Source organism: Eptesicus fuscus, chromosome 3 (assembly GCF_027574615.1).
Source record: "Eptesicus fuscus isolate TK198812 chromosome 3, DD_ASM_mEF_20220401, whole genome shotgun sequence".
Lineage (NCBI taxonomy): Eukaryota > Metazoa > Chordata > Mammalia > Chiroptera > Vespertilionidae > Eptesicus > Eptesicus fuscus.
This window is the reverse complement of record NC_072475.1, coordinates 52,625,349-52,637,747: the sequence shown is the minus strand read 5'-3', so window position 1 is coordinate 52,637,747 and position 12,399 is coordinate 52,625,349. Positions and strand designations below refer to the sequence as shown.

At 40.7% G+C, this 12,399-nt stretch overlaps 1 protein-coding gene across 3 annotated transcripts in view; it reads left to right on the top strand.

Moving 5' to 3' along the window:
- ACAP2 (ArfGAP with coiled-coil, ankyrin repeat and PH domains 2) overlaps nt 1–12,399 on the top strand; it is a 143,659-nt gene that overhangs the window by 930 nt on the left and 130,330 nt on the right. The gene's annotated exons all lie outside the window — the stretch shown is intronic.

Sequence of the window (12,399 nt, the reverse complement as noted above, 5' to 3'; positions counted from 1 at the left end):
GCGTGAGAATCCCCAGCCAGAGGGGCTCTCGGGAAGGCGCTGGCGGGTGATTTGCACCGGAGTCGGGGGTGGGGGCGCTTTGACCAACCACGTTCTGTGGGCTCGGTCCGAAACCATCTGCTTTGCTTTCCACTTAAGCTTTTTGAAGAGGGTAGTGCTGTCGAGAGGTATTGGATTGAGGGGTGAGGAGCAGGAGAAACAGTGCCTTTCTGTTTTGAGAACGGAAGTAGGCTCTGAAGGTTGCATTTACGTTCCCCTTCCAGCCGCGCTGGCCCGGGAGGGCCCGGGATCACGGTGGGATGCTCCCAGCGGATCTGTCACATCAGCGGGCGAGGTGGCACTCCGATTCCCGTGGGCTGCCCTCCCTCCTGTGCGAGAGGCGGCCGTCCTGAGGGTGGCCAGACAGAGAACAGGCTCTTTCCGTTTCGGGCATCGTAGGAAACTCTTGAATTGTTTTGGAGAATGGAGTTCGCTAGATTGTATTTTACAGCGTATTTACAGGCGTAGGGTTGTCCTTAGGCCTTAAAAAAAAATAAGGCCTTAAAACTTCCGTTAGGCAGTGACATTTCTTGAAAGCGTCCCCAGAGCATTGGTGTGTGTGTGTGTGTGTGTGTGTGTGTGTGAGAGAGAGAGAGAGAGAGAGAGAGAGAGAGAGAGAGAGAGAGAGGGAGAGAGGAAGGGAGGAGGGGAGAGAGAGAAAGAGAGGTCTCTAGGTCAGGCCTGCGTTGTCAATTTCTTGCATCCTCTGCCTGGGAACTAACTGTTCTCATCCTTATCACTGTTAATTAGATTTCCCGTGCTTCTTTTCAGTGAAAAGCAAACTGTTGTAAAACTAAGGAACTCCTACTTCTAAGAGAAAATTTAAGAACACTTTGTGGCTTTGACTTTCGTTTTGTTAATAAAACATTTTTTAAATTAATTTGAGAGAGAGGAAGGGGGGAAGAGCTAGAGAAACAGCACTTAATTTTTCCAATTGCTTATACATTCATTGGTTGATTCTTGTATGTGCCTTGACGTGGTGGGGGTGGGCGTGGGGGTGGGGGATGGAGATTGAGCCCACAACCCTGGCGAATCTAACCAGTTGACTTATCTGGCCAGTGTCTTGTTATTAATTTTATTTGGAATTCAGGGCTGTTGCTTGTAACAAGCTGCACCTGGTTTGATTGCTGTTGGTATTCGCTTTTGAAACTCTCACGTTCTGCGTGAATTGAAGGACTCAGGAGACACTGATGGATTGTGTAGGACAGCTTTACAGGTTAGATTTCAGGATTGTGTAGCAAATGAAGTAATTTTTAAAGCGTACCTTATAAAGTTATGCTTTTAGTGAAATTTTTATTAATATGAATCAGCTATTTGGTGTTTTGTTTTTTTAAATGCAGTAATCACAGCCTTTTTCTCCTAGAGAAAGTGGCGTTGTGTGCAGTTTATTCCACATTTTAAATTTCACTTTAAAAAGAAAGTTGAGAGAAGTGACTTGGAGAACTTCTAGCCACTGGTGTTGATCACAAACCATATGATATCTTTTATTTTATTTTATTGAATTTAGAGGGGGGGGGGAAGGAGGAGAGAGAGAAAGAGAAAGAAAGACACATTGATTGGTTGCCTCACACACCCACCCTGACCTGGGATGGAAGCTGACACCTTCGACCTTCCCTTGCAGGAGATGATGCTCAAACAACTGAGCCACATAGGCCAGAGCATATCTTTGTGTTTTTTTATATAAAGTAATCATTGAATATAAAATAAAAGGGAAAGATATTAAGTTATATGGAATATTATAGTGAAGTTTTGTTAAATTTGAATATAATATTTTATTTTAATTAAGATATTTGAGATTTTTCAAGAGTTATTTCCAGTATTCCAATTATTATTGGGAAGAAAAACCAAAATTAATAGAACTCCAATATTTTGCATATATTTTTGGGACTAGATTAGATTATCAATAGAGGGAGGAATGCCAAGAAATAAAGGCCTCATCATTTACATCCTAAGTTTTACAGTTTTTCTATAATCCCATTACTAAGTAGGTTTTTATAGAATTTGAAAAGAATATTTCAGAAGTCTTTTTATTCACATGCTTTATGTGTAAGAGAAACTTGATTTTTAAGAGTATTGTGCATTTTTATGAGCAATATGTTGAAATTTTCATATCAAAACAAGATTTGTGAGGGCTGGGCTTGTTTTTTTGATAGCAGGGAAGCTGCCTTATTTATTCCTTGTAGTGTCCTGATCTGTTGTGTTGTTTTTAGGTTAATACCTATTTTTATTTTAATTCACAGATGAATTAAAGTTGGGTGTTGTAGAATTAATGCAAAAGGCAGATCTTGCTGAAGAAAACTTTCATCAGTGTTCTAGCTTTAAACATTAATTTTCCTATTAAATTGATAAAACCAGAGAAAGACTGATTAAAATAGGAGTAGAAAGATCTTGCAATTGTAACATTGTCTTTATTCATTTGACTAAAGCTAGTGGTTACTTTCACATTCCAAAGCATTTTTTATTCTCTCTTTAGATTAGATTGGAAGGCACATTTCATTGTGTAATTTTGGATTGCCTTTTTAGTTTTTTAAATCCTTCTAAAGGTCAAAATCTTGTTAATCTAAAAATCTACAAGAAAGTAAATGTGTCTAAATGTACTTTTTAAAGGTGCTTTCTGAACTGTGAAAGATTTTTGGTCTAAACAGTACTCAAAAATAAAAATATTGGCATTAGCAAGACTTCGAACACTTTAATCTTTATCTGATTTATTTTTATCCTTAACAATGTTTATTCTGAAGTGTTTGTTTTTTTTTTTTTGTAGATTCTATTTCAGATATGATCTTTGTTCAAAAACTTGGGATAAAATTCTTAAAAAGATGTTTTGGGGCAAAAGTTCTTAATGGGTAGAATAAAAGGTAAACTACTTTTGGTTATGTTTTGCTGTTAAGCTGGTGCCAATCCTGGCTGCTTTGCCACTTTACCTGCCATCTTCAGAACAACTGGCACTTGAAACATGGAAAATATATAGTGGGTGAGGGATGAGGAGAAAGAAGTTCTCACTTTAGAGGTGGTAGAATTGCATTATAAAGTAGTTTTTTTTAATGAGCCAAAATACAAGAATCCTGCTATTCCTCACTATAGCTTCTAATTCTTCATTTAATATAATATCAACTTAAGTTGGAATAAGGAAGAACAAGCTTTTATAATGTGCCAGACCTCATATGATGTCTTTTATCATACAGATATTTAAAAACTGGCTTTTGGCCCTGGCTGGTGTGGCTCAGTTGGTTGGAGTGTTATCTGTACACCAAAAGGTGGTGGGTTCAATTTCTGGTCAGGATGCATAACCAGGTTTTGGGTTTGATCCCCTGTTGATCCGGCAACTGATCAATGTTTCTCTCTCATTTAGATGTTTCTCTTCCTCCCTCCCTCCCTCTCTCTTTCTTTCCTCTCTCTAAAATCAATAAACACACACGCACACCCGCGCGCACACACACACACACAGCTTCTTTAAAAACTGGCTTTTGTCTATTACCTAGAAAATTCTCCCCTATCTTATTATTATAGGACTGGAGGCCCGGTGCACGAATTCGTGCACGGGTGGGGGCCCTCAGCCTGGCCAGGGATCGAGGCCTTTCTGGGGGGCCAGCCAGGTGGGAGGGAGGGTCTGCGGGAGGTTGGCTGGCTGGGGGGAAGGGTTGTGAGAGGTTGGCTGTGGGAGTGCACTGACTACCAGGGGGCAGCTCCTGCATTGAGCATCTGCTCCCTGGTGGTCAGTGCACATCATAGCAATTGGTCGACCATTGTTCTGGTCGTTTGGTCATAACGGTTGCTTAGGCTTTTATATATATTTTATATCATTTTATAGTAATTTTTATTTATTGATTTATTTTTAGAGAGAGAGATGAAGGGGGAGAGTGAAAGAGAAACATCTATTTATTTTTCCCTTTATTCATGTATTTATTGGTTGTTTCTTATATGTGCCTGTACTGGGGATTAAACATGTAACCTTGGCATATCAGGATGATGCTCTAACCAAGTGAACTACTTGGCCAGGGCCATTTTGTAGTACCATATTTTCTGGTGTATAAGACGACTTTTTAACCCAGGAAAATCTTATACACCCAGTTGTCTTGTACGCCGGAAAATACGGTATTAGTTTTATCTGGCAATACCTATCCTTAAGTGGTATATATCGTATTTTCCGGCGTATAAGACGACTGGGCGTATAAGATTTTCCTGGGTTAAAAAGTCATCTTAAATGCTGGAAAATACGGTAATTTTAGTGTCGTGTAAAGCAATTGCATTTTAGTTTTAAGTGTGGGAGATAATATAATTTTCTTTCTAATGAAAGCCACTAGTCATAATACCTTTTACTGAGGACTCTATCCTTTTCTTATTGATTTAAAATTATACACAAGCACATATACATACACACATACATACGTAAGTCTTTGTCTGGGTTCTATTCTTTTCCATTAATGTATTTATCTGTTCTCTTGCAAATACCATTAATATTTTAGTTACAATACTTTATAGTCTGTTATATTATCTGGTGGGACTAGTTTTCCCTTGTTATTGGTTTGTGCTTCCCCGCCCTCCAAATATTCTTGAATATTTTATCTTTGCAGTAGTTTCTTCAATTTCAGAGATGAATATGTCTATATATTTTGATTTTACTAGTATTTTTAAAAAACTTTTTGTAATGTAAAATTTCAATGATGATCCAACTATATGCAGTTTACAAGGGACATATTTTAGATTTAACCACAAATAGGTTGGAAGTAAAAGGATAGGAAAAGGTAAAGCGTGCAACGAGTATCCAAAAGAGAGCTGGAAAAGCTATACTAATATCAGATAATATAGATTATAAGACAGAAATTACTGGAGATAAAGGACATTTTATAATGATAAAAGAGTCAATCTATTAGGAAGACATAACACTTATAAACCTACTAGGGGAGTCCCAAAATACATGGAGCAAAAACTGAAAAAAAAAATGAAGGGAGGAATAGACAATTCAACAAAAATAATTCATAAATACTTTTAGTAATGGGTAGAACAACTAGGCAGATGATCAACAAAATAGAAGATGTGAATAATACTATAAATCAATAGGACTTCGTGGATATCTATAGAACACTTCACACAGTCGCAGAATTCACATTCTTCTCAAGTGCACATAAAATATTTTCTAGCATGGACCATATGTTACACCATTAAATAAGTTTCAATACATTTAAAAGGTATTGTACTAAATATATTCTTTGACCATAATGAAATGAAAGTAGAATCAATAACTAAAGAAAATCTGAGAGATTTACAAATAGGTGTAAATTTAGCAACATACTTATAAATAACCAGTGAAGTAAAGAAGAAATCACAAGGATATTAGAAAACACTCTCCAACAATGAAAATAAATATGTAGCATATCAAACTTATGGGGTATGGCCAAAGAAATGCTTAAGAGGAAATTTATACCTGGAAACACCTACATTAACCTTTTGCACTCGGATGTCGAGTGTGACTCGACACGGTTAGCATTAGAATAAAGGAATCGAGGAAAAAAGCAAGCAAGTGCAAAGGGTTAAAAAAGAAGAAAAATCTCAATCAGTGACCATTTATACTAATAAAAGGGTAATATGCTAATTAGACCTGGAGACCTTCTGGGATACCTTCCAGATGTCCTTCCGGACAAAGCCATGGTGGCGGGGCCTAGGCAGAGGCAGTTAGGGGCAAACAGGCCAGCGTGGGGGGGGGGTGAGGGGGGCAGTTGGGGGTGAATGTGCTGGCAGGGGGGGCAGTTGGGGGCGATCAGGCCAGTGGGGGACAGTTGGGGGAGGTCAGGCCAGCGGGGGGGGGGGGGGCGGGCAGTTGGGGGTGAGCAGGCCCGCAGGCAGGTGAGCAGTTAGGAGCCAGTGGTCCCGAGAGGGATGACTGACTGCCAGTTTAGGTCCGATCACTGGTAGTCGGACATCCCCCAAGGGGTCCCAGATTGGAGATGGTGCAGGCCAGGCTGAGGGACATCCCCCCCCCACACACGAATTTCGTGCACCGGGCCACTAGTATTTCTATAAACTAGCAAAAACAACACTTACATTTAACAGTGGCAGCAAAAAGAATAAAATAACCAAAGAAGTGCAAAACTATGTACTGAAAACTACATAACACAATTTAAATAAAGGCCTAAATAAATGGAAAGATGTTCCATGTTTATAGATCAGAACACTCAAAATTGATCTCTAGCCCTGGCCGACTCAGTTGGTTGAGCATCCTCCCATGTACCAAGAGGAAACTAATTTAAAAAAATTTAATCTCTAGACTAAACACAATCCCTATCAACATTCCAGCAGGTTTCTTTGAAGATTGCCAAATAATCCTAAATTTGATAGGGAAATGCAAGTGATCCACAATAGAAAAAAAAAAAAAAGTCCAAGAAAGAAGAACAAAGTTTGGAGAATTCACTTCCCGATATAAAAACTTACTACAAAGTTATTGTAGTCAAGATAATGAGGAACTGGCATAAGGATGGAAGTATAGATCAATGGAATAGAACTGAGAGTCCAGGACTAAACCATTACATTTATGTAAACCAATATTTGATAAGGATACTCATATATTCTGTTTAGAAAGAATAGTCTTTTCAACAAAGGGTGCTGAAACAACTGGAAATCCATAATGCAAAAAATGAAGTTAGATCCCTACACCATATGCAAAATTAACCCAGAATGGATCATAAACCTAAATGCAAGAGCTAAAACTATAACATTCTAAGAGGAAAACAAAGGAATATACTTTGTAACCTTGAATTAGCCAATAGTTTTTTAGATATGATGCCCTAAAGTATAAGCAACCAGAACAATAATTGACAAATTGGATTTCATCAACATTTAAAACTTTTGGGTTTCAAAGGACACAACACTGGTTCCAACATAGGTTTCTACTCCAGTACCCACCTGTCTGTCTCTACTTTTTGGGGGAGCAGTTTACCCTGTGACCTCATTTCTTTGATGGATCAAAGAAAAATTGTTGCTTTTTCTTCGTTCAGTGTTTTACTTGTTAGGATGGAGTGGTAACATCTAAGCTCCTTACATGCTAATCCAGAAGTCTCAGTGTGGGTATGTTTTTAATTTTTCTGTTAGTTAATGATGTCAAGCACTTTAAAAAGTACTCATTAGCTATTTGAATTATATTCTGTGAAATTCTGTTTAAATCTCTTACCCATTTAAAAAAAAGGGGGTTGTGTTTAATTTTTGAATTGAAGTTCTTTATTCTGGAAACATGAATATGTATGTCAGATAAATATTTTGTGACTATTCCCTTTGCTTTTTAAAAAGTAGACATTATTTTTTAGAGAAGTTTTAATTTCACAGCAAAATAGAGAGGATTACACAGAAAATTTTTATATATTCTATATCCCCATACATGCATAGTCGACCCTGTTATCACATCCCTCATGAGAGCGATACATTTCTTACAATCAGTGAACCTACACTGTCACAGCTTATTACCCAGAATTCATAGTTTATACATTAGGGTTCATGGTTGATAAACATTTTATTGATTTCTACAATGTGTAGTGATATGTATTCACCATTACAGTATCTTACAGTATAGTTTCCCTGCCCTAAAATTCCTCTGTGTTCTGCTTATTCCTCCCCCACCCCCACACCCCAACTACGGATATGTGTGCTCTTTTCATACATAGTTTTGCCTTTTCCAGAATGTCATATAGTTGGAGCCATACAGTGTGTAGCTTTTTCAGATTGGCTTCTTTCACTTAATAATATACACTTAAGGTTCCAACATGTCTTTTCATGGCTTGATAGCTCATTTCTTTTTAGCACTGAATGAATATTACATTATCTGGATGTACCAGTTTATATAACTGTATAACTGCTGAAGGACATCTGGTTGCTTCCAAGTTCTGGCAATCCTATATAATAAAAGGCTAATATGCAAATAGACCGAACGGTGGAACAATGGAATAACCAGTCGCTATGTGTGCTGACCACCAGGGGGCATGCGCGGAACATGGCGGGCGTTGGCCACGGCGGGATGGTGGAGCAGGTGAGCGGGGGCGCCAGAACAATGCGGGGTATCGGTCGCTGTCATTAGGGCGAGTCTCTGGTGGTTACTGAAAATTCTTTGCTCCCGTGCACCGCAGTCCTGCCTGTCGCACCTGCTGCTGGTGCCGGCCCTGCTTGCACCCGCTGCTGGCACCGGAGCTGCTGTCCACACCCACTACCGGTGCCCAGCCCCGCCCCGATCGCTTGGTGCCATCAGCGGGTGCAAGCAGCGGCTGCTGGCCCCGATTGCCCCTCAGGGTTTCTCCACCTCCCCCTGCTCCTGAGGGAAGATCGGGGCCGGCAGCCACCACTAGTACCTGCTGTTGGCGATGGCCCTGCTCACACCTGCTGCTAGCACGAGCTGCTGCTTGTACCCACGACCAGCACTGGCCCCCCTCGCACCCGCTGACTGCGCCGGCCCTGCTTGCACCCGCTGCTGACACTGGCCCTAATCTCTCCATGCCTTCAGCGATTGGGGCCGGTGCCTTCAGCGGGTGCGAGCGGGGCTGGCGCCATCAGCGTGTGGGAGCGGCGGTGGGAGCGGGGCTGTCGGCAGACCGGACCGGGGCTGCGGCGGGAAGGGCTGGGCGGGGGTGCAGAGGATGGGCTGAGACCTGCCCCTGTACCTACTGCAGCCTCTCGGCCCACAGTTCCTTTTAAGGTGCATGAATTCGTGCTTGGGCCCCTAGTTTTGAATATAGCTGCTGTATACACCTTTGTGTAGATTTTTTGTGTGGACATAAGTTTTCAAATTATTTTGGGTAAATACCAAGTAGTGTAATTGCTGGGTTGTATGGAAAGGCTATATTTAATTTTGTAAGAAACCCCTAAACTATCTTCCAAAGTGATTGTGCCATTTTATTACTTTTACTAGAGGCCCGGTGCATGAAAATCATGCACTCAGCAGGGGTGAGGGGTGGGGGGAGTCCCTCAATCCGGCCTGTGCCCTCTTGCAGCCCGGGAGCCCTCGGGTGATGTCCAATTTATGGCTTAGGCCCGCTCCCCGCAGTTGGACATCTTTAGTGCCGCAGAGGCGGGAGAAGCTCCCGCCACCACCGATGCACTCGCCAGCCGTGAGCCCGGCTTCTGGCTGAGCGGCACTCCTCATGTGTTGAGCATCTGCCCCCTGGTGGTCAGTGTGTGTCATAATGACCAGTCATTCTGCCATTCAGTCAATTTGCATATTAACCTTTTATTATATAGGATTATTTTTTTATTGATTTTAGAGAAGAAGGGAGAGGGATAGAGCAAAACATCCATCTGTTGCCTCCCACACACACCCGACTGGGGTGGAACCTGCAACCTGGGCATGTGCCCTGGCCAGGAGTCTTAACCCAAGGCCCTTTGGTGCATGGGAGAACACTCAGCCAACTGAACCACACAAGCACTGCTTGTGTGCCATTTTACATTCCCACCACAATATTGCTTCACCAGCATTTGGTATTGTTAGTATTCTGCTCATTCTAATTAGGTTTGTAGTGGTATCTCATTGTTATTTTAATTTGCATTTCCCTGTTGGCTTATTATTTTTCTGGTTGAGTTTTAAAAGTTCTTTTGTATATTTTAAATAATAGTTCTTCACCAGATATGTATTTTGCAAATACTTCCTCCAAGTCAAGGCTTGTCTTTTTAGTCTCTTCACTAGAGGCCCGTTGCACGAAGATTTGTGCAATAGGCCTTCCTTCTCCTGGCTGCTGGCACTGGTTTTCCTAGGGCACCCGGGACCCAGTCCTTTGCTCTGGCTGCCGCCTTCCGTCTTTGCTCTGGCCAGAGCCTTCAGTATTGGCTCCGGCCAGAGCCTTCAGTGTTTGCTGTAGTCGGAGCCTTCAGTCTTCTCTGCTCTGGCCAGAGCGCCGCTCCTGTAGCTTCCTCCACCCCCCGCCCTCCCCCTCATAGCAGGCATCCCATCCCGCCTGGCTTCTCTGCACCTGTGTATGCAAATTAAAACGCCACCTTTGTTGGGTTAATTTGCATACTCACACCTGATGGGCTTGTGGGTGTCGCGAGGTACGGTCAATTTGCATATTTCTCTTTTATTAGTGTAGATTCCCTTTACTTTTTCGATAATGGGAATTCCCTCTGTCTTTTTTATATTGGATTCGGCTTTCATGTTATCTTTTCTGTTTACTTTTTTTTTGGCAGAGCATAGTTTTCATTACCTTCCTTTGAAAAGGTGCATTTTTTATTTTGAGTCTTTATATGTCTGAAAATGTTTATAAGACTAAGTTGAAACCATTTTCCCTCAGTATTTTCAGGCAGTACTCCATTGTCTGCTGGTTTTCAATGTTGCTGTTGACACATAGGGTGCTGTTTTGATTTTTTGATTCATTCTTTTGTCTTTGAAGGTTTTTTAGATTTACTCTTTATTTCTGGTATTCTGAAACTTCATTATGATGTGCTTTAGGATGGGTCTTTTTTATGTATTTTCTTGGAGACTTTCCTTTCAATTTGAAAACTCATGTCTTTTGCTTCTGGGGAAACATATTATTTCTTTGATAATTAATTTCCTCCTTTTTTGTTATTTTTTTGCTAGAATTTTGGTTATACTCAGATTTTGAATTAATCATCTAAATTAAAAAAAATTTGTCTTTTTATTCTAAATTTCTGGATGATATATGTAACTTATTTTCTAACCCTAGTTTCCACGACTTCTTTTTTACTGTTTGCATATTCCTTTTCAATATCTGCTCATTCTTTAACAGCTTCTCTTACACAGCTGAAGAAATGAATCATAGTTAACCTTTTTTTTTCTCTGCATTATCTCTTCTCTTTGTCTTGTTGTTTTGTTTTTTTTTTTGTTAATCCTCACCCAAGGATATTTTTCCCATTGATTTTTAGAGAGAGTAGAAGGGAGTGGGGGAGAGAGAGAGAGAGAGAGAGAGAGAGAGAGAGAGAGAGAGAGAGAGAGAGAGACTCATTGATTGGTTGCCTCCTACACTGCCCCGACCCGGGCCAGGGAGTCTGCAACTTGACCAGAATCAAATCTGCGACCCTTCAGTCCATGGGCGGATGGATGCTTTATCCACTGAGCTAAACCGGGTAGGGCTTCTCTGACTTTTTTATTTTTAATTTTTTAAATTTTTTATTGATTTCAGAGAGAGGAAAGGAGAGGGAGAGAGAGATAGAAACATCAGTGATGAGAGAGAATCATTGGCTGCCAACTGCACACCCCTTACTGGGGATCGAGTCTGCAACCCGGACATGCACCCTTGACTGGAATTGAACCTGGGACCCTTCAGTCCTCAGGCCGACACTCTATCCACTGAGCCAAACTGGTTAGGGCTTCTTTGACTTTTTAATGAGCCAAAGCAGGCTAGCTTAGACTCATTTCCCCACCTAGTCCCTCTCCTATTGCTGCTTCTATCCTAGGCCATTCCTTGTTTTATTGTCCCCAGCTTTAATAAATGTCCTCTAAAAATCACCTGGACTCCTATTGTGAATTCTTGCCTGCACGAAGCCAGGAAGCCACACACTACTGAGGGGCTCTAGGAAGACCGCTTGGGGCCAGGCCCACTTTCTGGTAACATTATTACTATTATGGCTTCTGTTCTTTGTCCTTGTGGATTAGCAACCCCCTATTTTCCCCTTTTAATTGTCATTCTGGAGAAAGTGGAGATAAATAGGTATATTCAATTTGTCATGTTTATCTGGAAGTTTCTGTGCTGTTGATAGGCAAAGCATAATTTATACAGGAGAACACTTCTCGGGTAGTGAATATGGACCAAGTATGTGGGCTATTGAGGAAGATGACCTGTTTGACTTTTTTTTCAGTTACAGATTGTGAGACCTTGGGCAGGTTTCTTTCTTTTTCTCAGGCTGAGTGAATGAGAAGAGTACTGCATGACTGAGTCCAAATGCCTTTCACTGACCCACTTAATGATGTGAATTCCCCTTCTTCTTCCTCTTGTATCCTTGAAGAATAGCTTAGATAACTTAGTTATGGTGTTGGTTTTCCCATGTGGAAATAAGCTATTGGTTGGAAGTATCTAGGATGCATGAAGGATTTGGCATATTGTACAAAAGAAAATCATCAATGTTGTGGATAATGAAACAGTAAAAGTAGATGGACAAAACTTCAGTCAACTTTGTATGAGATCAGTAAAGGTCTTACAAAAGAGCCATGTATAGATTTTATGTTTAGAGTATTTAAGAGGTAGAGTGATCAGAAGAAGAGGAGGAAAACAAAACAAAACCAATAAACAAAAATGAGGGCACAGTACCTTTAAGATCTAAATCTGAAAATATATCAGAAGAAAGGGTAAGTGAACTCAGAGGTCACAGAAGAAAACTACTGTGAGGAAATATGTATGTTTACTTGATATTACATGAAGTCTATGCCCACTGAATAGT